At 37.2% G+C, this 26,860-nt stretch overlaps 1 protein-coding gene across 2 annotated transcripts in view; it reads right to left on the bottom strand.

Annotated features, from left to right (window-relative positions):
• The window catches only part of LOC122789773 (synaptotagmin-like protein 2), a 1,041,792-nt gene that overhangs the window by 38,244 nt on the left and 976,688 nt on the right, over nt 1–26,860 (bottom strand). The gene's annotated exons all lie outside the window — the stretch shown is intronic.

Genomic DNA, 26,860 nt, shown 5'->3' with positions numbered 1-26,860 from the left:
GCATCTGTCTTATGTGAATCATCTGAAATCACTGTCACTTTATTCTGTTTCATACAGACTACTCAGAGGCGATCTTGCATATACTTAAAAAACAGTATGCACCACCAACATGTGTCTAAGAATCTATTAAATGGACAATTTCTTAGGATTATGAGGCTGTACAATGATGATAAGCAGTTAAGGTCGGCATTTGATCATCTTAAATGCGATTGTATGAGTAGAGGTTACAGTGAAGGTAAAATTGATTTAGTTTTGAAAGAAAGAATGGTAAGGGTAAACCCTACTTTTCTGAATATATAAAGCACCTGTATCTACACAAATACGTGATTTGAATAGGTGTGCTAGGTTCTCATTAACATTTTCTAGTGATGTTGGTGTCTTCTGTTATATTATTAAAAAGAATTGGAATATTTTATATTTTGTTACTGAGAGACTGCATTTTTCTTTTAAGAATACTATATCTCAAAAAGCAATTATGTTATAAAACACAGAAGACTCCGTCATCTGTCATTTCACAGAGACAAGGTACCTATTCTTGCAGGCGATGTAGTGCCTGCAAGTACAAACATACTGGTATGCAGTTTGTACACTCGACTCTTAATTATTGTGTAGAATTTTCTTTTTATGTTGACTGTGCTTATAGGAATATAACTTTCTACAGCTCCTGTACTAAATTTGTGGCCTATTATATTGGTAAGAACAATTGTTATTTGAGAGAACGTATTCTTGAACATATTAGAGATATTAGGAACGCCAAAGAAGGTAGTGCTTTAGTAAGACATGTTAAGCTGGCAGGATTACAACATAAATTCATTTTTTTTGTTCTTGAGTTAGTGGAGGTAGATGCTAGAGGGGGTAATTTGAAAAGTAAGATGGAGATGCTGGAGCATAAATGAATTCTTTATTTTAATGCAGATAAACCTCCAGGTATCAATGACACTTTTTCATTGAAACTGTTTTTATGTGCACAACCTCTTTTGCATTGATTTATGTTTTTATGTTTGTAGTATTTATGTGTGTTATGACTTTAAATTATTAATTGGTATTGGTAGCAACTGAGTTATACTTGTTTTTCACTGGATGTTATTTTGTTTAAATCTGTTAGTATTTTTATTTAGAATCAGTCTGAAGAAGTGAACTGTAGATTGTGAAAGCGTTTCCTCATATTAAATACTTTAACCTACAGCCCCGCTGACCCAGTGCATTGTCTTTAACATTTTCATTTTTTATTTTCCGTACAATTGTACAGTATTGGTGCTTGGTTGCTGGCTTCTATTTTGTTTATAAACATGAAAACTATAACGACAATAAACAGTGAATCCCAGGGATAAAGCCTTGCGTTGGCAGCAGTAACCAGTAACTGATGTGCTAGCCCATAAAGGATGAGCCCTGAACATTGACTTAAGAGGTGACAGGGAGATGATTAAGGAATATGAAACTGGAAGGAGTATGCAGGATAAAACAAGCACTGAGTACAGCTTCAGAGGTGAGAAAGGCAGTGACTCTATGCAATAAGAATGGAACATCAGTGAGAAAAGGCAGCTCTAGAGAGTTTTGGACAGAACCTTCAGAATACTCATCCTCATGTCTGTGGGCTCACTATGCAGTTCTGTGACCTCACAGTTGCCTTGAATTTAGTGTCCTGTCTGAAATCACTTTTTAGATGGAAATATACAAGAACAGTCTAGTAGCTCATGACGTGAAGTTTCAAAGAACACATATTTCAAATCTAGTTTATATATACTGAATTTTAGTAACATTATGAGTAGTGTTCAGCAGAGTAAAACAGACTCATAACATTGGCAGTTAACAGTTTTGAATAAAACTTTCACAACATTCATATTAGGGACACAACTAATGAAACCTAACATATATATCATGCTTCCTTCCTCCTGAAATCATCTGTTAGGATAAAAATGCACAAGGAGGACACTGCAACTGTCCTTGAAATGAGGTCCCACATGTAGCATTTTAGAAATCTGATGTAAAAACACTTAAAAAAGCAATGTTTTTGCCCAAAAAGATGCAAGCTCATTCTTTTGGTATTCAGTAACACTTCTGATGAAGGCTTTCGGAGTAACTTTAGCCTGAGTCGTAACATTTCAAGTGCCATGTGCAATTCTGTTTTAAAGTGTAATTTGCAATGCATTTATGAGCTAATTGTACTTCATGAGGTAGAGACTCATAGGTGCTATACTGATACTTTGAGCTCAGAATGTGAAAAAACGAATAAGAAACTGTTATCATTCCTTCACAATTTCATAGAAAATAGATTTTTTCCCAGTCAGCAACAGGCTGCCAATGAGTGAGAACAGTTTATGGTGTAGGAAAGCAAATTGTCCTGCAGGTTTTAAATGGAAAGTAAAGGGCTGTTTGTTGTGATATAATGGGATTTAGTTGAGATGATGTATGTGATGTGATAATGGATAATTTTCTACATTTAAAAAAGTCAGGACATTTGTCTGAGAAGCATGTGCTAGATGCCTATGAATAGTGTACATAATGGGGGATTTTGCAGCTCAAGTATAAGTCTGAATGACTTAATAATTATAGATACTGCTGGGCTGATAAACTGCAATGATTAATTACGTTTTGTTTTTGTAATGTTAAATATACATTTTCTGTCTGATTTGTATGTGATTTGGCTGCTCAGTATATTGTTACACTAGGTAGCAGGTACCTCCTGTATCAATGTGAATGGTAAGCATATTTTGTACAATAGGAAATTGTAATGAGTGGATGGAGGGAGTTATTATTTTACAGCTACAGTTGCAGTATAAAGCATGTCCCATTCTTTTTTCTCTTCATAATTTATTTATTTAAAATGAAATTCACACTTGTGATCTGGAGCATGTACCATCCAGTTATGCTGAATATTGTTGATAGTGAAGGAATTGGCACTCAGTATCACTACAAATTATGTAGCAGAGGTGGTGAAGTCTCCTGGGTGGGCATTTGAGAAGACTTTGTAGAGTCATGAGCATTAAGGTGGTGACGATATGGGAAGATAGCACTTTACTCATGTTTTCATTTGGCACTCAGGTTTTGCAGGTTTGCAAGTTTACAGCTGGTCACAGCAACCTGTAATAAAACTGTTATGTTGGCTGATGTGCTACAATAAGTGAAATTTCTAAAAGGTTGACACATTTTTTAGTTTTTATGGCTGGTTCTGCTTTAAAAAGTTAAAAGTAACTGCAGTGTCTAGAAGGTCATCAGTGACAGAGATGACACTGGGGCATGTTTACGTGCTGTTACAGATTTACATTGTAATAGTAGGAATATTGGCTGAGTGCTATTTGGACAGGAGAGTGCCAAGCAGGGAGTAAAGCACTGTCAACAGAAACAGAGGTTTGAGATGATACATTATAGACCAATGCACAGGAAATAAAAAAAAAATGATTTTGTTTTTGCTCTGCAGGAAGGAAATGACACAACTGAATTACTGCAATGGGATTGCCAAGCTTTTTCATTTGGAGTCTAACAGGTCCACTTGCTTAACTATTTTCTATACAGAGATGTGTGTGTGTGTGTGTGTGTGTGTGTGTGTGTGTGTGTGTGTGTGTGTGTGTGTGTGTGTGTGTGTGTGTCTGTCTACATATGAATATGTGTTTGCATGCATACCTGCATGCAGTTTGTGTGTGTGTGTGTGTGTGTGTGTGTGTGTGTGTGTGTGTGTGTGTCTACACATGAATATGTGTTTGCATGCATACGTGCATGCATTGTGCACGTGTGTGTGTCTACGCATGAATATGTGTTTGCATGCATAAGTGCATGCATTGTGTGTGTGTGTCTATGCATGAATTTGTGTTTGCATTCATACATGCATGCATTGTGCACAACTGGCTGGGGTACTTCTTCCCTCTTGTATTTTTGGAAATGGCATTACTGTTACTGTCCAAGTTCTATATGCAATTGATGAAAAAATGTATGCTTTCATAGTGCCCCTTCCCCAACAACTAGGAATACAGATGGGAACCACAGTTCTAGTGCTTTTAAAACCCATTTGCCATTTTGGTCTTCAGTGTACATGTTATAAGACAGGTAGAGTTTCTTCTACTGACAAATCATTCATGTATGCTTTTTGTATCAAATACCATGTTCTTGCTTGGTGCTTCACTGCCCCATATACATAATCAGGGAAAATAACTTCTACATACTGAATAATGCACACAGAACAGACTTTTTGTCTGATTTGCCTGCTCTGTTGACCTCTTTTTTCCCATATGTATGCCATTAATTTAATGGTGAAATCAGATTTTTGCTCTTTAAGTTTCTGGTCTGTGCAGTTTTAGGCCTCACTGTTACCATGGGCAGTAGGGTTTGATGCTACCGGATATGAAGTAAACTCTAAATTACCTCTCCTTGCATTCTAACTTCCAGCAGAGTAAAACCAGAATCATTCTGTGCTTTCTTGTGCACTGGTATTTAAGTAAGAACAAAACCATTATGTGCTTTCTTGTGCATTGATATTACTGGTATGTAAGGGAACAGCTCACAATTCCACACTTGCAGCTCTCACACAAACTGGGGTGCAGCCAGAGATACAGCATTTTGCAAACATTTTGTAGAGTCATAGGCATAAAAGTTTTATCTTCAGAAATGAAGGATTCCTTATGAAAAAATTAGGACCATAACTGCATTTTCTGACTGTCGGTTCTGCAGCTGTAAGTTGGGGTAATAATAATTTTTCTCTTATGCCAAACATGTGCAACAGGTAATAAAACATTACCCGCATTGCAAGAGTGTGTGTGTGTGTGTGTGTGTGTGTGTGTGTGTGTGTGTGTGTGTGTGTGTGTGTGTGTGTGTGTGTGTGTGTATCTGTGTACCCTGCAGGACAAGCTTCTGTGTGTTCTGTCCATTGAGTGCAAGATAGCCTTTGGCTCCCTGGAGGCCCTGCATTGGATTAAATGGATAATTGGAAAATGAATAAATGAACGAATGAATGAATGAATGAATGAATGAATGAATGAATGAATGAATGAATTTACCAACTCAAGGATTGTGGTCTGTTGGCATATTCCCCCTATTTTGAGTTACAGCAATGTCAGAGTTTGTATATATAGTTAGGAGAGATGTGGAAACAGCCCTTATACTGGGATGTCCTGGGGAAAGTCCTCCAGCAGAAATGATTTAGCTGTATAACATCATTTTTTGGGAGGGAATTTACTGTATTATTGATGGAATAAGAACTTATTTTTCTCTGTATTGGAGATGCCTGTTTATGGTCTCAGAGCTGTGACAAACACATAGAACAGAAAGGGTACATACACACATAAAAGAAGGTAATGTGTTTTTAGTAATGTATTTTTTTATGTTACTTACTGCCTAGGTACAGAAATTCAGTTTCTTTAAGAGTGATCAGTTACTAGTTTGTTGAGTTATAATTGCCTGAACACAACTGGTTCAGATTGGAGGATGCAGACTTGACAACTTGCTGGATTGTTGTTTGTGTGCAACTGCTTTGCACTTCACTTTTTTCCCACTGCTGCATGATCAAGAGAGGGATTGGGGTGCAACCCTGCAAGAAACCTTATTTAGGGGAGTGTTGTTTGAAGAGATAAAATCAAGGGGTCTTTTTTTCAATCAGTTGTGCATTGATCTAAAGCACATGAAGAGAATTTTAATATAACTGATGCATCTTTAATTGCATATGTATAAGCAGAAAGGAACTATTTTCATATGAAGCAACAACCTGAGAGCTTGATGCACAAAGATTTTCTTGTTGCGATACCTGTATGCAAAAATATTATATTACTCTATAAGAGAGTTCAGTTGAGGATCAGCCCTGCTCATAAAATAAATGAATAAATAAATAAATGCATAAACAAATAAACCATGACAGAGGTACCCCAAGGACACAACATTCCATTAGCAATACCTTTAATTATACAGTACTTACTTATTATTGCAACCACATTTCCAACAGGAGAAACTGACTTTTTCTGAGTCGTATTCCTGCCGGAAAATGTAGTCCCAGAAAATAGATCCAAGAAAAGTACAAACGTAGAAAGATGTGTTATAAAAGTTTGCTGAAAGAAATGATGACAGCATGTCTGATAGTCTTGTACCTTTACATCACATTACTGTTTGTGTGAACCTGTGTTCTGCAGAAACAGACAAACTTTGCTTGTATATGAACAGAATTGGTCTGAGTGTACTGACATGTCTGGAATTATTGTAAGGGCCAAAAGTATTTCAGATTCACTGCAGCTACAGTTTCTGTGAAAAACGTTAAGTGACACGGTCTGCATTATAACTCTGACAGAAGTGGTCATGGGCAAGCATGTGATGCAAACTGTTTATGTCCTGCAGCAGCACTGCGTCAGAAAAAAGGTAGAATGTCTGAAACCTTGACTGCCGCTAAAATGGGTCTGCTGCCATTTTGGGAAATGGAAAAAATCCATATTTTACGTACATAACACTGCATCATACTTTCGACTGTTAACAAAACAGTTAACAACACATTGTGCAAGTATACATCCCTGTGTTAAAACCATTTTCAAACAGTGAAGTGTATTCATTACATTAAAAGTTGAGTTGTGTAAACCCCAAACAAACCTATGATGTTGTCAGTGTTTCAGATGCCCAAAACTATAAAAAAATATATATAATCTGCCATTTTAAAGGGGCAAAGCTGGACTTCTTTATTAAAATGCTACATTTTGCAGGACAACCCCTTTGTTTTTCAGCTTGGAAAACAGATGTTTTTCTGGGTGGAAATGTGGTTGCGATAATACGTAAGTACTAATTACTCTGATGAGATGGTGAATTGTGGAAAAGCTGGCAACAGCATAAAATTCTCTCTCTCAGAATTGGCAAAATGTGTTAGAGTCCACACACACACACACACACACACACACACACACACACACACACACACACACACACACACACACACTCTCTCTCTCTCTCTCTCTCGTTTGTTCTATATAATAACTAGATTCCAGGAAGTGCACACGACTCAGGGATTCTGATTAAAACTGAAAATACCCATATTAACCTGCTTCTATGCATGTCCATCTGCCTATGCTGGCCACATGACATTCTTAAACCACTGCTCAAAATACATTGCTTAGAGGTGCTGCAGTTGCAGGTACTGTTTGGGGTCCTTTTCACACATGGCTTCCTTCCTGGTCATCTTATTCTCAGAACTGCTTGCTTGTTTACTAATCCTACTTTGTGGGACAGGCACAGTGCAGAAAGTGACCTGTGCTCACTGCACTTGTCTTGAGTGGCTTACAGTTATTGATGGTTTGTTACCTTTGGCGTGTACATACCTAATAATGTATATCCTTAAACTGCGTGAGAGCTAGCTTTTGAGATAGCTAAGGTAAGGTGTGTATATATTCCTCATAGACCTTCTCTGTATTCTTACTACCAATTAAATAGTTTCTCAGCTGAAACAGCTACCGAGTCACATGATCTATAAAATATGCTCTTTACCTAAGAACAATGGCTACGAATACTTTAGTTTCCTTTCCCTTTTTTATTTTTCAGTTACCTCCATTGCTCTGCTACCATGGTCACATGCTGATATATTAATTTTTCGTCTATTTATGCATCACTACATTGTTTTGTAACTGTCTAGATGGGGTATAAAGTACTGACTTTCTGAATGCTTATCTTCTTTTCAGTGCTGTGTTTGATGCAATATATCTGAGTTTCTCTTAAAAATGGAATAGCACTACGTCGGTATCAAACAGAAATATAATTAAGTACTTGCGTACATAAATGATTAGTCTAACCAACCTGTCAACCTACTTGGCTGTATGAAAAAGCAAATTACTCGTTCATCAAAAGTTTTAAACTGTTCATCTTACAAATGATTTTTCTGTATGTAGTATTAAAAGACATTTATAAAATAAAATGACTTATGAGTTAGAATGCATTCTAGTGTACAACAAAAGCAACAATGCATCAAACTCACCCTTTCCCACCTGCCTTTCATCTCCTAGATTTGTTGAAGCAACAGACAATAGCATTTTGTATTTCATATTACGAAGAAACCAATATTTTGCTGAGTGTTCAAACACTAGTAGCAAAGTATTGTGTCTCTATTATCCAAATTATGGATATTATATATTCTACTGCTTTATCGCAATTTAAGTAAAGGAACATTGTGTCAGTGCTTTTTTTTTATTTGGTCTCGTCTCTGCTTTATTTTCTGAAAAAATATCTGTAGATGTTCTTTCATTCTGCTTCAATCCCATGTGTATTAAAGAGTAATGATGACACTTCAGAATTTCAACAGGAGGAGGCACACATTAGATAACATTTCTGCATGCTGCCATTCTGCTACAGAATGTAGCACCTTGCCATTCAGCAACACACAACATAAATGTGTCTTATTTTATTCTGGCTAGGACTCATTAAGGAACATTTCATGATGGAGTTCCTCCTGCTTAATGCAACCGAGATCCTTCTGCGGTGTTATCCTTTATGCTGCTTATGCCATAAATATACTATTGTATTCCCTGGTGGCATTGCAGAAACATCAGGCCCACATTTTGTATGGCTCTGCTCATTAAAGTACATAAAAAGACTGTTGGGGACTTGAGGAACAATGCATCCTACAATGTAATGTAAACCATTACTAGGACTTAAAATATGACAACCACCCAAAAAAAAAAAAAAAAAAAAAATATATATATATATATATATATATATATATATATATATATATATATATATATATATATATATATTCCAAATCATCGAAGTTGCAGAACATTGAACCTCATATAGTCAAAGACCAGATGATCGAAGTTCTTCAACACTGAGCGATCTGAATGGGGAGCAGGACAGGAAATTTACCATTTTCCTCACTGTAGTGCAATCTCATTGTTGGTTTATTTAAACAGAAGGGGGTATCGGTGTTGCAGTGTAGCTTGACCCCCTCCCCCCCTAGCAAAAATGTAAAAGACTTGTTTTCTTTTTAATTTTTTTTTTTTTATTTAAAGTTCGATGTTGCAGAACCTTGATCATCTGGTCTTTGACCATATTAGGTTCGATGTTCTGCAACTTCACTGATTTGAACTAGACCTACACACACACACACACACACACACATATATATATATATATATATATATATATATATATATATATAGATATATATATATATATATATACATACAAATATACAAATATAGACACATGTATAAATGTGCATATCTCTCTCTCTCTCTCTCTCTCTCTCTCTATATATATATATATAGACACACACACGTTTATATGGTGGTTGCTGATAACATCAAAACAAAGGAGGGGCTACAAGAAGCAAATGAATGCATGGGACTATCTGGAATGAGGTATGCTATATTACAACAGGTCTGTGACTGTTTAACTTTAATCATACCACAGCTAGAGTCAGTGACTTAGCTAAGAATGCTTCAGTACCCATTGTTTTCACTTTATTGATTATATACACCTCAATTGTCCAAATAAGATGAAATAAAAACTAATACTAATACTGTAATGTATTTCTGCTTGTTTTACTGAAACACACACTAGCCCTGCGAAGCAAGATTAACAGAATAGGTTCATAGGTTGGTACTAGGCTATCAGCCCTAGGGCCTATACAAGCCTAGCCATAACAATTCCCTGGCTATTTCTTCCCACACTATTTACTTCCCTGGACCCCTGTCTAGCAGGGCGACTGATGTGATCCCCGGGGTGAATTTCCTTTCTCCCATCCAATCGTCAAGGTTCCTTTTGAAGAGGGACAAAGAGGCACTCTGCTTGACATGTATGGGTAGTCTATTCCAGACTCTGGGGAGTCTCTGGGTCAGGAACCTATCCCTTCAGCATGTTTTATTTATTGTGATGACAAGGTGTAGATCCCTGGAGCGTGTGGCTCTGAGGGATTGGGATTTCTTTAAGTGTAGCATGTCCAACAGCTTTGGGTTTGACATGGCCTTGTATATTAATCAGAGATTGCCTCTGAGTAGACGATATGCGACAGAGTATAGCTGAAGTTTTTTAAGGCAGTCAGCATAGGGCATCTGCTTTAGGCCTGTGATTCTTTTAGTGAAGTATTTCTGCGGCCTTTCCAGTTGTTGCACATGTCTTGAGAGGTACACACCAAATGGGGCATTGTATTATATAATGGGTCTAATGAGGGATGAGTACAGTGGGACAATGACCTCCTTTTTTTGGATGAAAAGCCCTTAGTGATGAGGTGTGCCACATAGAAGGATTTCCTGACTGTTGTGGCAATGTGGTTATCGAAGGTGAGACCACTGTCCACCTGTGTCTCTAAGTCTCTTATCACACTTTCAGTGTTTAGTGTACTGCCACCTATGTGGTAATTCATGGGTACATGTTTTTTCCCAAAGGGGATAACTATACATTTCTTGGCATTGAGCCTGAGCCCATGGCTCTGGCATCAAGCATCTGTTTCTGTAAGGCCCTTTTGCAGAGTATCCACATAATTTGGGGATTCAAAAATTGCTCCCAGGTTGCAGTCATCTGCGAACTTTGTTAGCCAGAGTCCCTTAGTGTTGGCCTGTTTTAAGTGTGGGTTCTGTCAGTAAGCCAGTTGGCAACCCATTGGGTGATGTAGGGATTAATGCCCAGCTTACTAAGTTTATCTATGATTCCAGAGTGGGGGATAGTGTCAAAGGCCTGGGCAAGATCTAGATAGGCTGTGTGGACCACCTTACCCTTGTCCATGGTTCAGGAGACAAGATCGGCCCTTCATGAACCCAAACTGGGTGGGGTCCGGTGTTTGAAGGTTGCCAATGTCTTTGTTTATAAGTTCCATGATAATACGCTCCATGGCCTTGCAGATAAGGCTTGTCAGACTGATGGGACGGTAGTTTCTGGGATCCAAGTTGGATCCCCCCTTGTGGAGTGGGATAACTGTAGCTCTGCGCCACTCAGTGGGCACAAAACCTGAGGTGAGGCTATGATTAAACATGACACTTAGGTGATGTGCCAGTTCATATTGTAGTTCATGTAGTACACAGCCCGGGATGTCATCTGGTCCCATGGACACTGTATTCTTAGCTTTGGAGAGTGCGTTTTTTACCTGTGTGTCTGTTATTACCGGAATTTGGCAATCTTCCGGTATTGAGATGGGCCATTTAGGGGGCGAGAGGGGGGTGAAGTTGGCACTGAATCAATCTGCCAGGATATTGGCAATATCCTTGGGATCAGTATACTTAATGCCATTCTGTTTTAGCTCAGAGCAGATCTGAGCATTGCCATTTAGATTCTTGACATAGTTATAGAATGCCTTGTGGTTGTCTTTGGAATCTTTGGAAATTTTATTTTCATAACTAACTTTGGAGGATTTTATGAGGGATCTCAGTTTCTTACTGAGGCTGGTAAGAGAGTTTTTGGCATACTGGGATTTTCCTCTTTTCTGCAACTGTTTCTTCCTTTTGTTGTAAAGTTTGTTTATGGCAGGGGACCACCAGATTGGCTTCCTTTTTTTGGAGGAGAGCATCTTGGTTCTATTTGGGATGGCACAATTCATGCATGAGTGGATGTGCTCGTACAGTGACTTAGTGTAGGATTCAGCAGTCGAACTTTCAGTTCCCATCTGCATGGGTGTCATGAATACTTGCAAAGTCCTTTTCCCATCGTCATGTACTTTTACTTTTGATTCAGACTGCCTCAGGCACTAGTCACCTGATGCAGCCTAGAGTAGGAAAGGCTGCTCACTGTTTTATCTAGCAGCTCAAACAGCCTTTACTGTGATGTCCTTTTAAACCCCTGAAATGGCAGTAGAATTTGTAATAAGGTCTATTCTCCATATTCTCTATGGGGGCATTCACAGAAAGGCTGGGCTTAGCTGTTTGAAAATAACCTAAGTTGAGCCAACTGGCATTTTATTTCTTTAATGAAATCGTAACACCACAAATGTGCATGTGTGCATGTATAGAGTTTTGAGTTACTAAATGGGAAAGTTACATGCACACTTACAAATATTTCAGGAATGGGCAATAATGCCCTTCCAGCCTGCCAATATACCAAAACAGTTATTCCCATAATAAGTGTCCAGGTTGTTCTTAAAATATCTAAACTAGTGTTTGCTTTAATGTAATTTAGTAGTCTGTTCCATGTATCAGGTATGTTCTCAGAGAAACAAGGAGTGCGACTCTCCCTCCTATATAATCTTCCCTTTCAATGTCTCTAAGTCTTTTGAGCTTCTAATACCATGATGGGAATGGACTCCATTTCCAAGTTGAAATATGATTAAAGTTCATGAAATTAGTATTGTCTTTGATGTTAGCCAGAAGTGCTCTTTGCATCCATAGTGTGCCCAGTAATGACTCCTTCTGCAATTCGTACAGAGTTACACATATTGGTAACATACCTAAGTATGATTGTAAATTATTTTTTGTAAGACCTGTTGCTCCTACTACTACTGGAACTGCCTGGGTATATTTCTTCTGCACTGTTCTCATTGTCATGGACTGCTACATCTCACATCTCTCTTTTGAACTGTTGGTAATGGGTGATCCCATGTGATTTAGACTTCATCATTTTCTATGATGCTTTGTGGCTCATGTTTCCAGTCTTATTCAGCCACTTCAATACCATAATGCTTGCACAATCCCCAGTACAACATCTTGCCACATTATTATGCCTTTAAGTATACAGTCCTTCTACCATTAGTAGGTCACAACCAGCAACAAGGTGTGCAACTGTTTCCAATTCTGTTTTACATAATCTACATTTGTCTGTTTCTCCCACATGTTCAATGGACTTTGTAAACCAATGTGTATGTAGTCCACCTATACTTGGGCCACCAATATTAACCTTTCATCTTTTGGTTTAAATTCACTTCTCCTTAATCATTCTTGTATTTGATCCTTATCAAAATGATTTTTTTTCCAAGAGTTTTCTTTACTTGCAACTATATTTATGCATTTTCCACATTTCTTGCCTTCTCATCTGATCCTTCACCATATATTCTTTCTTTTGTTTTTTGACATATTCAATTGCTGAGTTATGATTATCTACTTCTGGATTGATTTCCATTCCCTCTTGATGCTGATATGCTTCTACTAAACTAAGTAAAGAAGTCATCTTAGACTTATTCTCCGCATGTTTCAAAACTTGCACTACGTTTGGGTCATGTTAGGTCAGCAGATATATTTGCAGTCCCACTGTTGCAGATCTATACATCTAATCAATTTTGAGGAGGCCCATACCTCCTTCAGAACAGGGAATATAGTCTTGGTATGCACTGATTTTAATAAATCATTTGATGAGCATGAAGCATCCTTCTTGTTTTCCTGCCCAACCTGTCCAACACCTTTTGAGGCCAGGCAATCACTCCAAAACTGTAAGTTAGGACAGAAATAGCATATTGGTTTATAGCTTGGACTTCGTTCTTAGTTGTCAATACTGTTTTCAGTATTAATGTCTCCTAAAATATTCCTTACTAAGTTTTATTCACATTTGTTCATGTTTTATTGTTGATCCTTCATGATTTCCCAAATACTTATGCATCCTGTCTTGCTCAAGTTCTTTTATATCACATTCCTGTCCCAAACTAATGTTTTCTAGATGCTGCAGCTTTTCTGCTTTAAAGGTTGCTTTTGCACATTTATCAAGACAAAATGACATTCTTCTATCGTATGAAAAAGTTTTGACCACTTGCAGTTGTGCTTTCAGTTCCTCATCTGATGAACTCTACAATTTTAAATCATCTACAAAAAGAACATGAGAAGTCTTTACACTTTGTTGTTTTCTGGGAGCCAAATTGTAGCCATGACCTAATCTGTTAAGTAGACAGCTTAATAGCTTAAGGGAAAGACAAAATAGCAGCGATGAGATGACGGGTCACACTGGAAAATCCCCCTTTGAATTTTTATCCCTGGAATAATAATTTGTCCTTTATCGTGGCTTAACTGCAAAGTAGTTTGCCACTGTTTCATGGTCCCTGTAATGTAATCGATCAGTATAGGGTATATCTTATACATTTTTAAGCACTCTATTATCTATGAATGTGGGATACTGTCAAATGCTTTTTATAGTCTATCCATGCCATACTTAGATGCTGCCCCTTTTTTCAGTTCTTCATTATGACTTTATTTAACAACAAATGGCCCTTTGTTCCATATGACTTTCTTTTATTACCCTTTTATTCTATTTCCATGATTGAGTTTTCTTCTAAATGACTATAAACTCTGTTGGCAACATTTCCAGTGTACTGTTTATGTATATGTTGTCGGAAGGCAAGTTATTGGGTATAGGTTTTAGGCTAGCTTGCAGGTTTGCTCTTAAGTAGGAATATTGTCTTTCCTATTGTTAACCAGGATGGTGTCTGGTCAGGGTGTCTATATACATAGTTCTTACTCATGGCTAAATCTTCATGTAAAGATGTTAATATTTTCAGCCTGAAGTTAGGTACTACATCTGGGCCTTTGGGGTTTTCTAATTAGGAGCTTTTCTTAACTTTGTTTCACTGTCTCTGGCTGTTAATCCCATTTTATATCTTGTATATTTGAACTTCCTACTGTTTCTTTTACTTCTGCTATCCACTTAGCATCTTTGTTATGTTCCACAGGATCTTCATAGATTTCTCCAAAATGTATCTATTTCTTCTTTATTTTTGGTGGTGTTTCAATTCCTTTTGCCTTGTTTCCCTGTTCTCTATAAAACATTTTTGGGTCATCAGTAAACTGCATATTTTGTACTTTTCCTTTATATTTATTTGCATATCTTATAAGTTTTTCTGTCTGTGCTGATATTTTTAGTTTATTATTTGCGATAGTGCAAGATAGATCCTGATCTGTTCTGATACTACGTATTTTTATCATGTCTATCTTTCTGAGTATATTTGTTGATCTGTTCACTCTTCTGTACTCTTCTAACAGTGACACTTCTTATCTTAACTGCTTTAAAGTTTTCTCTGTTTGATACTTCCATGATGGCATTTGATTTCTCCCCTTACTTTCCCTTACTACCCTGTGTTTTTGTGGTGAGAGCTGCATAGTAATATATCCTATTTACTTCTTTTATATCACATGCATCTCTATGGACAGTCCTAATTACTGCGTTCATTTGTTTTATTAAACTTCTAACTTTTTGGGTTTTACTGACTTTCTGTAGTATGTTTCTTTCATTGATCTTAATATATTTGTCCATTTCTATTAAATCAAGCAACTCTTCTCTTAGATCATTTTCTTCTAAGCTGAGGGCAAATTCTCTCTTCTCCATTTCTTGCGGGCATTCTATAGAAAGCTCTAGAGCATCTTCCTGTGCCACATTCCCTTCTGTTTCATCCTGTGTCATCCATTGCTTTTTCATATGGATACTCACTGGCCTATCACTCCACAACACTGACTGCATCAAAGTTGCCACAGTGTCCTGTTCCTTCTCCTGCTATGCAACTCCAATTGAATGTTTGTACTGGTTTCCTATGAAAGGCTCCAAAGTATCTTTATATGGCAACTGATCAGATGTTTCCCACTCCACTGGTTTATCCTTAATTTGGGGATCTTTCCTCTATTCTGCTGTGATGTTATCTGAGTTAGACTTTCTATACTAAATCCTTCACTTTGCAGGTAATACATTACATCAGTTTCCATTTCTTTAATGCCTGCTTTATTAATCTTCTTTTCTACTTTTCCTCCATGTTTTCTTATTTTTTGTATTGTAAAATTTTCCATATTTGGATGCCTTTGCCTGTATTTCTCTTCAAATATCTTTGTTGCTTCTCTTTTTATGTTGAGTAGTTTTGCTTTCTCCTTTGCATAAGTACCTCACCACATTAAACCTTTTTTTCCCCATGTCCATATTTCTTCTTCAGATGTCTCCTGCTCCTCCTGTTTCTTCCTACTTTTGGGACTTGTTGTTCCATCATGTTCTGATGTAACCTGTATTAGATTTTCTGCACTAAATCATTCACTTCACAAGTATTCCATAACTTCCTCTTCAATTTTTTTAACTACTACTTTACTAATCTGCTGTTCTATGTTCCCTGTTTGTGATCTTATTTCTTTTATTGTGAATTTTTCCATATCTGGATACCTTTGCCTGTATTTCTCTTCAAATATCTTTGGTGCTGCCTTTTTTATGTTGATTAATTTAGCTTTCTTCTTTGCATAAGTATTGAACCCTATCAAATCTCTCTTTCTTTCATATGTCCATATTTCTCTTTTATACCCTTCAAAAGTCTCTATATTTTGTTATTTATATTTTTGCACTTCTTCAGTTGTTTCTTTTTCCAAATGTCCCAAGGTTTCTTGGTTTATATATGTTTTTCATAAATCTACTGTATTAATGAACACAAATTTTTATTTGAAGCTTCGGACAGTTTTTCTTGTGTGGAAGTATTTTACTTTTCTCTTGTTTCTCTCTTAATCTTTTTGTATATCTTCTGTCTGGAAATTCTGGGCTTCTTGCATGATAGTAACAATACATAATTTCTTTCTTATCTTCAATTGTCCACTCTATTGTCTTTATGGCTCTTTTTTGGCCTATCAGTTTTTGTGGACTGCTACTTCCTTCTGCAACAGGTGGGCCATCATACAACTACCTACATAGGTTGTCTGATGATTCTCTACTACGTTTTGATAACCTCAACATTCCCAGAGATAGCTGTCACTAAACATAATTGAATAACTTTTCCTCTTAAATGTCTTTATGAGACACTATACAAGTTCAGATATTTTAGTCTTTCATAATAATGTACAGTTTCACATCAATGCATGCAGTTGGTATATTTCTCCTGTACTCTTTCCAATTTACTAATGCTTGTTTTTTTATAAGGCTTGTATATTGTTATTCTGTACTCAAGTTTGGGTCTAATGTAACTAACAAACAATTTCATAATTTCTAATTTTCTAGAGTTGACAAATCTTTTTTATACAACCAGTAGTTCTATAACTATCACTAACCAATTGGTTTATATGTTAAAAAAATAAAACCTCAACGCTGGAACTACCCAAATACCCAGGTTCTTAAATGAATCTACAGTTGAATCACTGTGTGCTATATTAAACAGTCACCTTTCAATCTATGTCTCACAAATTTCATATGCTTAGTTTTGGATGTATATATTAGCATATTATTCTCCTGTGTCCAAATGGTCAATTTGGTAAAGTTGTTTTGTGGACATGCATGCCCTAGCTGTAACTCATGTAATCAGTTTACCCATTTTCAAGTCATCTGCTTACAGACTGTAGAACTCCTCAGATGAAAAAGAACTGAAAGATACAACCTAAACAAGTACAGGCTTAGGAAAGAGTCCTGTATGACACCCTCACTGTAATCTGAAATTTCACCTGTCCAATTGCTTTATTACACTTGCCATGTTCTATTTGTAATATATACAATTATCCACCTTATCAAGAGTATGTCAACAACTAGTTGTTTTAATTTATTGGTCAGTGGTTTGTGTATGTCCCTATCAAATGCTGAAGTTAAGCCTATATAAATTACATCACAGCACAATATTTTTATTTATAGCTGTTATTATATTGTTATAGAACATCAGGTGGGTATAGATCTATTTTCAACATATGCATGCTAATATATGATTTCATGTCCCAACCTTTCCAGTTCTGACAATAATTTATCCAAAATAACATTCTCCCTTATTTTTCCACAACATGAAAATAAACTTATGGATCTGTATGACTCTGGGTCTGTACTACTCACCTTTCCCTTAAAGATAGGTTTAACAAATTAATTTCTCCAATTTTGATGAATCTCCCTGTACACAAATAACCTAGTGAAAAACAGCTCTAATGATACTGTAAGTTCATGCTGAAGTGTTCTCAGGTCATTATTACCAATTCTGCCTCCTCCTTGTGCTTAGTTTGGGTCCAGTTTATGTGGTTCTTTTTCAAAATAATCCAGTTTGATTAAGTATCTTAGGTTACCTGGATGTTACAAAGACAGTTTATTACCCCCTTGTAGAGCCAAACTGCTTTGCATGAGGTTTTGGAAATATATATATATAATTTGTTGTGAATAAGAATATGTTTTAGAATCTACATAGTTTTTCAGTCTGTATGTCTTTACTCCTTCCACATTTTATGTATCTATAAAATGTTTTTCTATTATGCTCAATATCTTCATATAAATTTCTTCAATTTTTTTATTGATCTTGTCTTACACTATGTTGAATCAGTTAACTGTTTTAAAGAAAACATAAAAAGTGGTTACTTTTCTGTTTTTATTTAGGAGGGCTTCAGCCAGCAGTCCAGTAACACTACCAGCTTTTTGCATATAGTTACCATTCATTTCATTTGAAGCTATTTCACTGAATCACAAATCATTGAACATTAATTGAAAACTTATTTTACTGAACCACTTTTCATTAAATCAGAAAAGTATAGAAGGCTATAGATAATCCCTGCTGTGTGGTTTAAGATTTTAGAATTATAGAAATTATGAGACAGACTAGTCTAGAAGCCCATCTGTACTTTGCAATCTTCATGCTCAAGTTGTAATCCCCATCTCTAGAAGCTTTATTTTGTGCACCAGCAGGGATTCACTGTTTGTGGTGTTTTTTCATTTCTCTGCAGTTGTGGAAGTATGGCATGGGGGGTATGGGGGGGTCAAAGCCTCCTCATGTGAAAAGTGAAAATACTTTTGAAACTATATTTGCTGTATAGAAAATTTTCTTTGAAATGTAATTCAGTGAAATCTGTTTTCAGTATTTTTTCAGTGATCTGTGATTCATTGAAAATGGTATTCAACCAAATGCCATACATATACACACACACACACACACATATATATATATATATATATATATATATATATATATATATATATATATATATATATATATATATATATAACTTAGATCCACTAACAAGGCACTAATTGCAATCTCCAAAAGCCATTACAGCTCTGGTGACTTCCTGTATTCTAGCAACATTGCCAAGACTTGGAACTCTCTACCACTACAAATCAGGGTACAACCTAACAAAACCATCTTCAAAAAACAGCTTATTTTCCCACATAAACAATTCATGGATATGCAAATGCCTAGCATCTGGCTGACATATTTTAACAGCTTTCCCCTACCCACTATCCAGCCTCTTCCTTAAAACTCCCACAGATGCACTATATTTATTATCACAAGTTACTTACCAACTCACTCACTCTTATTTCCGACTGTCCCAAATATACCCACTAACTCTCCCCTAGACTAAGTTAAATAGCTTTCCCTTAAAATGTCAAAAGTTTTTTTCTTTCTTCTCTTGTCTTTATTACATCTTCAAGATTATCTCTACTAAACATACTGTATGAACAATAATCACATGTTACTATCTGCTATATTTTTAATTGTATGTCTGAACCACTATGCTTATGTAAATATCTTATGCAATCATATGTTATCTGCTATATTTTATAACTGTATGCGTAAACCACAATGCTCATGTAAATATCTTATCTTAAGTATAGTATGTTAGTAATTGTTCCTGGAGCTGTTTTCCCCGGGCCTCCGCTGAAAACGGACAGATCTGTCCAGGTGAACCTCCCCGATAAACAAATGTAAAATATATATATATATATATATATATATATATATATATATATATATATATATATATATATGGGCCTATTTCACAAACCCAAAATCCCACTTACCCGACTTTCATATAACCAAGACGACAAAGCCGATAACCCAGATCACCGACCGCTTGGAACACCAGGTAAGTAAGCTCTTGGCCAACCTGTAAAACAAATTAAAACTGAAGCAAAGTAAACCACACATTTGGGGGGGCTTCACTCCCCCCACACACCTCCCTATGAGGGGGCTGTGCCTCCACACCCCCTAACTAAATATACCAACTCTGAGATTGCACTACCCCGGTGGTAGGGGCAGAATCCATCATGGTGACCAACCAGTTATTTACCTGGAGTGAAAAGTCAGTGTTCCAGGACATCAGTATTATGGATTTTCAGCTTTATCTTCATGGTTATATGAAAGTTGGGTAAGTGGGATTTTGGGTTTGTGAAGTAGACCCATATATACACACACACACACACACACACACACACACACACACACACACATATATATATATATATATATATATATATATATATATATATATATACACACACACACACACACACACACACATATATATATATATATATATATATATATGTATATATACACACACACACACACACACACACACACACACACACACACACACACACACACACACACACACACACACACACACACACATACCACTGGTATGAGTTGCATGTTTGCCAGATGTGTATGGGAGTCAGGGGCACTGCTTGGATGGACTGCCAACACATTGTATATTATACCAAATGCATTACAGACTTAAATGGCAGTTGACAGAATGGAATGTTTTATGGTTCATATACTGTTGTCCTGCTTCCCAGGTGGGGTGTGTATGACGTCTACGGCTCCCAGTCCCTCAGGGGAAATGGACATATCATAAAATGTCTGCTTTGCATTGCCTCTTCCCTCCATAGAGAGGTAAAACCACATATGCTCTCCCACATGCTGTAGCAAGGAATTGAGAAACTGATGCAGTAGCCTTGTGGCAGACGCTTGAGATATGCCCACCATGCCCACAGTTGGTCACTGAAATGTCCCTGTAGCTAGTAATCTCAAAGCTAAACATACTTTGGTGTCCACAAGGAGAGGTACTCCACACATCCCATGGGTCTGCATTTGAGGGCAACACATCTCAACAAGTTCTTTCGTGGTGCCTCTATCCACACTGTAGCATTCCACTACTTCTTTGTGATGGAGAGCAGATATGTTAGGTACAAATGATGACTTGACACTGACAAGGGTAAAGATGCACACCTTTGTAATTGCTGGTGACTACAACTTCTTGCATATTCATATATACTAATTGCATAGTTATGTCCTACTGGCCCGTCTCCCCTAACTCTGAGATTTTATTTCAGTCAGCAACGTTGGAGGTACCATCCCTCCATACAAAACATATATGCTGCTGAATGACTTTGGCAGATTTGCCATCATTTGCATCCACCTTTGCCCTCATTTAAATAAAGTTGCTAATTTCTGTGTTATTATACTGCAATTTTGATATTATGCAGTCTGTGGTATTTCCGAGCTTTCTGCAATCATGCTCAGTATGCCTCTTAATCCAACAGCCTATTAATAACTCTAAGAAATTAATATGGAGAGACATGGGGTTAAATTACTAGCTCAACTGATGAAAAATTCTCATGCACTTTCTTCTTCTCAGATTGAGTCAAGCAAGTAATCTTCATAAAGATGGATGGATTATAACATAGCAGTGTAGAAATTACAAATTTAATAAAATTCAAAAAATTACATTAGATTTAAGAAATTATTTTCCTGCAATTATTACTCTACATCTTGCACTGTGATGGAAAATTTATCATGAATGTCTTATCTCTTCATTTTGCATAAAGATTTATTAGGAATCAAAACAGTTATACTAGATTCATATTGGGACATTTATATAAAGAATATGTCACCTGGTATGAATGCCAAACAAAAGTCTATCTTTTAAAAATCCCCAGTTTACGTATTTATCTCTACTTTGGAAACTATTCAAATGGGAATTTATTTAGAGCATTTTATATTCCCAGCATTCTTATAGGATCTCTACATTTGCTATTGTTATTTGCTGAAAATGTAATAAAACATTAAAAGCTGAGCAAGGATCCTTAGTATGCGCTATTTTATCTTTCAGTAGGCATGTTATTACAGGAAATGGAAACATCCCATCTCCTCATCATTTTGCTGAATTTCATAGAACTGTCACTTACATATACGGTAAGGAAATACATGCAGTAACAATGTGAAACAGGGAAAACTGTTAAACAGACATCCCTGGGCTTCCCTGGTTCATTCATTTCTCTCAGGGAAGCCTGTTCTGTTCTCCAGCAGTAAGAGTTGGTTGGTAAAGGATGGGCTACCTTCCAGGTCCTGTGGAAAAGACTAGCCTTCACTTGGAGCTTCACAACAACAGTAGCTCTCTAAGCCACACTGCATGTTGGCTTCCACTGGATGCATTCCTGAAAAATGCAGCTGCACAATGGCAGTATGTCCTAAAGAGCTGAGAAACTCCATGGATGAAGCATCCAGTACTCAATTTAGGTGTAACTCAAGAAGCAAACCATAGCCACCTCTTCCCCTTCAGGATCAACAGTGGATACTCACTCCCATCCCCCGATAAACTTCTCTAATGCCAGAGCTGCTAATCTTAATCTGTTCATTTAAGTCATAGTTGGGCTTTATCCCTTTATTCCACAGGGCTGGGCTAAGATTATTTAGACTTCTGTTTGTTTCATCAGCACCAGAAGTATTGTAAACAGTTGTTGTACAGGTAACTGAAAACTTCATTAGTGTAATAAACATAACTGATGCTCTATTACTTTGGTTCAGAAAAAAGATGAGCCTGACAAGAGACTGACATAACTGCTAAACAAACACAAGGTCAAAAGATAGATAATAACTAAGTGTATATGTAATTTAAGAGTGGCAACCTCAGAGCTACACTGTCCATTTTCTAACATTAGTAGAATTGAAGCTTGACACATGAAAGATCAGAGCAGTTGTGCAAATGCCAAAGCCGGAACCGAGGCAAATACTACAGTGGTATCTAGGTATACACTATCATGAAAAGGTTGTACCTAATATGTCTGGGATGAATATGCCTCTAATAAAGATTGTAGAGTAAGATATAGCCTGGGAATGGAGCTACAAATAGGAAAATGGTTATAAAATGGTCAAAAAACTAGTTAGAGAAGCAGCAATGTTAAAATATCATGATGCAAACAAGCCACTTGTGTTGCAAGTAAATGTCAATTATAATGATATTGGAGGTATGGTCCTACAATGAATTAGTCCAGCTGTATATGGATAAAAAGCATTTATAGGCACACAAAAGATATGCTCAAATAGAAATTGAGCTGTCAGGAACAGTGTATGACTGTGAGAAATTGCACAAATGTATCAATTGTAAAGATGCTCAGGTGGAAACTGACCACAAAGCTTTGTGAAGCTTATTCAGAAAGCCTCTGTGTAAAGCACTTCTGAGAGACAGCAAAAGGTTTACTTAAATTATGGAAGTATAATGTAAAGTGAAATATAGAGCAGGCAAATAGCAGGTATGTTGATTACAGATATTTATTGGAAAAGCATGAAAAGAATTGTTGGAAAATAATTAACGACTGGGTAATTTTACAGTTACTTAAGTAAAAAGTAAAAGAATTCCAAAGTTGTGCTGAAACAAAATTAGAATTGTACTTTAATAAATTACAGTGGGAGTGGCCTGAGCAAAAATGAATGGTAAAGAAATAAATTCAGTCCTGCTTTTCTTTTAAGGAGAAATAAAAATAACTTGCATCCTAGGTTTAAAAAAATCACAGCTGAAAAAAAAATTCCTAGTTACCTGAAAAGACAAATGTTTAAGATGGTAAATTAATCGGTAACTGTTTGAAATGTCTGGACTCAATACTGACATGGAATGACTGAAAACCTGGATGTGCATATGCTAAGTCTGATACTGCCATTTCTTGGAATATTCTCTTTTCTCTCTGAGGTATGGTGATCTTAGAGTTATTTTATAGAAGTACAGGGAGTACTGGGGGTTGTATCCTGCATCAGGGGATGTAGAGAGCTTACTAAAGAGAGAAGAGTGATACTTGATACTCACTTTTTTTTTTTTTTTTTTTTTTGGTGTTTTGAGTCATGACATTGGTAGATTGATCAGATCATGAAATAGTAAAGTACAAACCCAAAGTTAAGTGAAATAATGTTTTGGTTGTGAATGCTTATTCAGATGGAAAAAGTAATATAGAGTTGTGCCATGTGCAAGGCGTAACATAACCACATTCTAAAAGAAAACATGCTAGCTTGCCTCGTTGCAGAAAAAACACAGCTTATGGAGTATTATTTATTTATTTATTTCCAGTTTGATAACTGGGGTTGTCCACTGGGCTCAAGGAACCCATTTTCAGTGGAGGCCAGGGGAGAAAAGCTCCAAAATTACAAAGATAAATAGAGCACGTTTGTTGCAGTTTAAGAAAAACTTTACTTTGTTCTATTGACTCATTCTAGAATGAGTTACAGGTTCATAGGTTCACAGGTGTTTGCTAGGCTAACTACCACAAGGGCCTTTTTAAGCATAGCCATGCATCCCAAATCTCTGACAAATTCTGATACCCATAATAAGTGTAACCATGGGCCTGGGAGATGAACCATTTACAGGTTACCTGTTTGCATTGGAGACATAAGTGCCAAACCAGGGATAAATTTCCGTTCTCCCATCCAGTTGTCCAAGTTGCACTTGAAGTGGGTTAGGGAGGAACTCTGCTTCACATGGGTGGGGAGCCTGTTCAATAGATGGGGCAGTCTCTTGGATGCATATATATCTCTCCAGCAGGTCCTATTTATATCACAGGCAAGGTTTAAATATTTAGAATGGGTAATTCTAGTACTGTTTATTTTGTGGATATGCATGAGGTCCATCAGAGTGGGGTCTGACAATGCCCTGTTTGCCAGGCATAGATCTCCCCTCAAAAGCCTGTAGGAGACAAAATACAGGGACAGGGCCTTGAGGTGGTCTACATAGGACATATTACTTATGCCCTGTATTCTTTTAGTGAAGAACCTCTGTGGATGTTCCAGTTGTTGGATCTGCCTAGTAAGGTAAATACCAAAGGGGGCATTGTACTCAATGATAGGTCTGATGAATGCCAAATACAGTGGAACAATCACTTCCTTGGACTTAGATGCCATACCTTTGTTTATAAGTTGTGCAACATAAAAAGATTTCCTTGCCACTGTAGACCATGATGATCAAAGGCTAGATTACTATCTATGTCTGTCCCTAAGTCCCTGACTACTGGGTAACTCTAAGGGGTGTGTTGTCAGTATGATAATCAGGGATGGATGCCTTCCCAAAGGATACTATTATGCATTTCTTGGCATTTAGTTTTAGTCCATGGCTCTGACACCAGTTGTCTGTCTGTGTCAGCCCCCCTGGAGAACATTTGTGTCAGTGTGAGATTCAATGATAGCTTCTAATTTGCAATCATCTGCAAATTTAGTCAGCCAGAGACCAATGACATTGGCCTTGACTTCTGAGAAGTAAATGCCAAAAAGGAGCGGTCCAAGGACTGATCCCTGAGGGACACCACTTGTGACTAGCCTTTTTGTAGAGGTGGACTCCCCAATTCTAACTTCCTGGGTCCTGTCTGTCAGCCAGTTGGCTATCCACTGGGTGACATACGGGTTTGTACCTAACCTCTTGAGTTTGTCAATAATGCCTGAGTGGGGTATTGTGTCAAATGCCTTGGCCAGGTCAAGGTAGGCAGTGTGAACCATTTTGCCTTCATCCATTGCATAGGTGACCTTCTCAAAGACGTTCACCAGGTTGAGTAGGCATGATCTACCCTTGACGAAACCAAACTGGGTTGGGTCCAGTGTCTGGAGGTTTACTATATCTCTATTCATCATCTCCATGATAATTCTTTCCATGGCTTTACATGGGTCTGTAGTTTCCAGGGTCTGTAGATGGCCCACCTTTGTGCAGAGGGATGACTGTTACCTTTCTCCATTCATGAGGCATGAAGCCTGTTTGGAGGCTACAATTAAATAATAATTCCAGAGGTCCTGAGAGGACATGTTTCATGATATTTAGTCGGCACCCTGAAATACTGTCTGGGCCCATTGACGCAGTGTTCTTAGTCTTTGAGAGGGCATTAAGGACCTGTTCCCTATTGATAGTAGGGGGAGTTATATTTGATGATATTTCCTGGGGGAAGTTATGCTTTACTGAGTTTTGAATACTGAGAAGTGTAACTCAAAACAGCATAAAAACAGAAAAAAAAACTTTTGTACTGAGGCAATCCCCCTTGCATGTGGGGTTGTGGTCCTTCACAACTCTCTAAACCATATTTAATAATTCCATGATTACACAACAATGTGAAAAAGTGAAAAAGCCACAATGCTGCAACACCAGATCTCACAATATAAAGGCATGAGGTTTCAAAAAACTGCAGTTAAAAGAAATTGAAAAAACAGTCGCTCAATGAACCTACCCTGATTGTATTGTAGGTATGCCTTAAGACAATTATGAGTTTTATAGGTGTAGATCATTTTTGTACCCAGAATTAAACAAATTGAGAGAGACAACCAGTACAAGTGTGATCAGTGCATTATTGAAGTGGGGTACCAGCTATTTTCATAACTAACAAAGGTCCACATTCATGAATTTAAACATATGATATTCAGTTCATGCTGTCCGTAGACCAGTGTGGAAACTATTTAAACAATGAGAAACAGCAGTAGCAATAACTATGAGGATTGTTGCAACAATGACATGGTCTACAGTTGTCCAATGGGACAGGGCACCCAACTCCATGATTGTAGAGGCCTCATATAGAGGTACTAGCTAAGTATCTGGACTCACCAGGGCATGACAGACATCCTGTATGGGCTCCACGTCCACATACATGGCATATGACCTACACTGCATCTGAGAAGGCATACTCACCACAGAAGAGAGAAAGAGATGCAGGGAGAGTAGCATTGCCATGACACCAGTACTGCCCCTGATATGACTACAACACTCAGAACTAAGTAGTGAATTTGCTGGTCGGTGACCCAGACACGGATGGCTGCTACACATGACATTCTGGAAATGGTGAGTGTGCTCTGTGGCTTATAGGAGGACATCCATCCACTTCATTGCATCCCAGAGTATAGGGACAAAGAGAAAACAGTTGCTGGTGACAAATTTTGTATTCATAGACATATAGATAGCAACTGCCATCTGATGTACCTCCACAGGCCATAAAGGCACTGACCATGGGAGATTCCATATGACACGTGGTCAGGCAGAGGTGACACCCATTCAGTGTACACAGTCTATGG

This window comes from Protopterus annectens, chromosome 15.part0 (genome assembly GCF_019279795.1).
Source record: "Protopterus annectens isolate FY-2018-M chromosome 15.part0, PAN1.0, whole genome shotgun sequence".
NCBI classification, from domain to species: domain Eukaryota; kingdom Metazoa; phylum Chordata; order Ceratodontiformes; family Protopteridae; genus Protopterus; species Protopterus annectens.
Note: the sequence above shows the minus strand (reverse complement) of the source record. Positions and strands in the feature narration are given on the sequence as shown.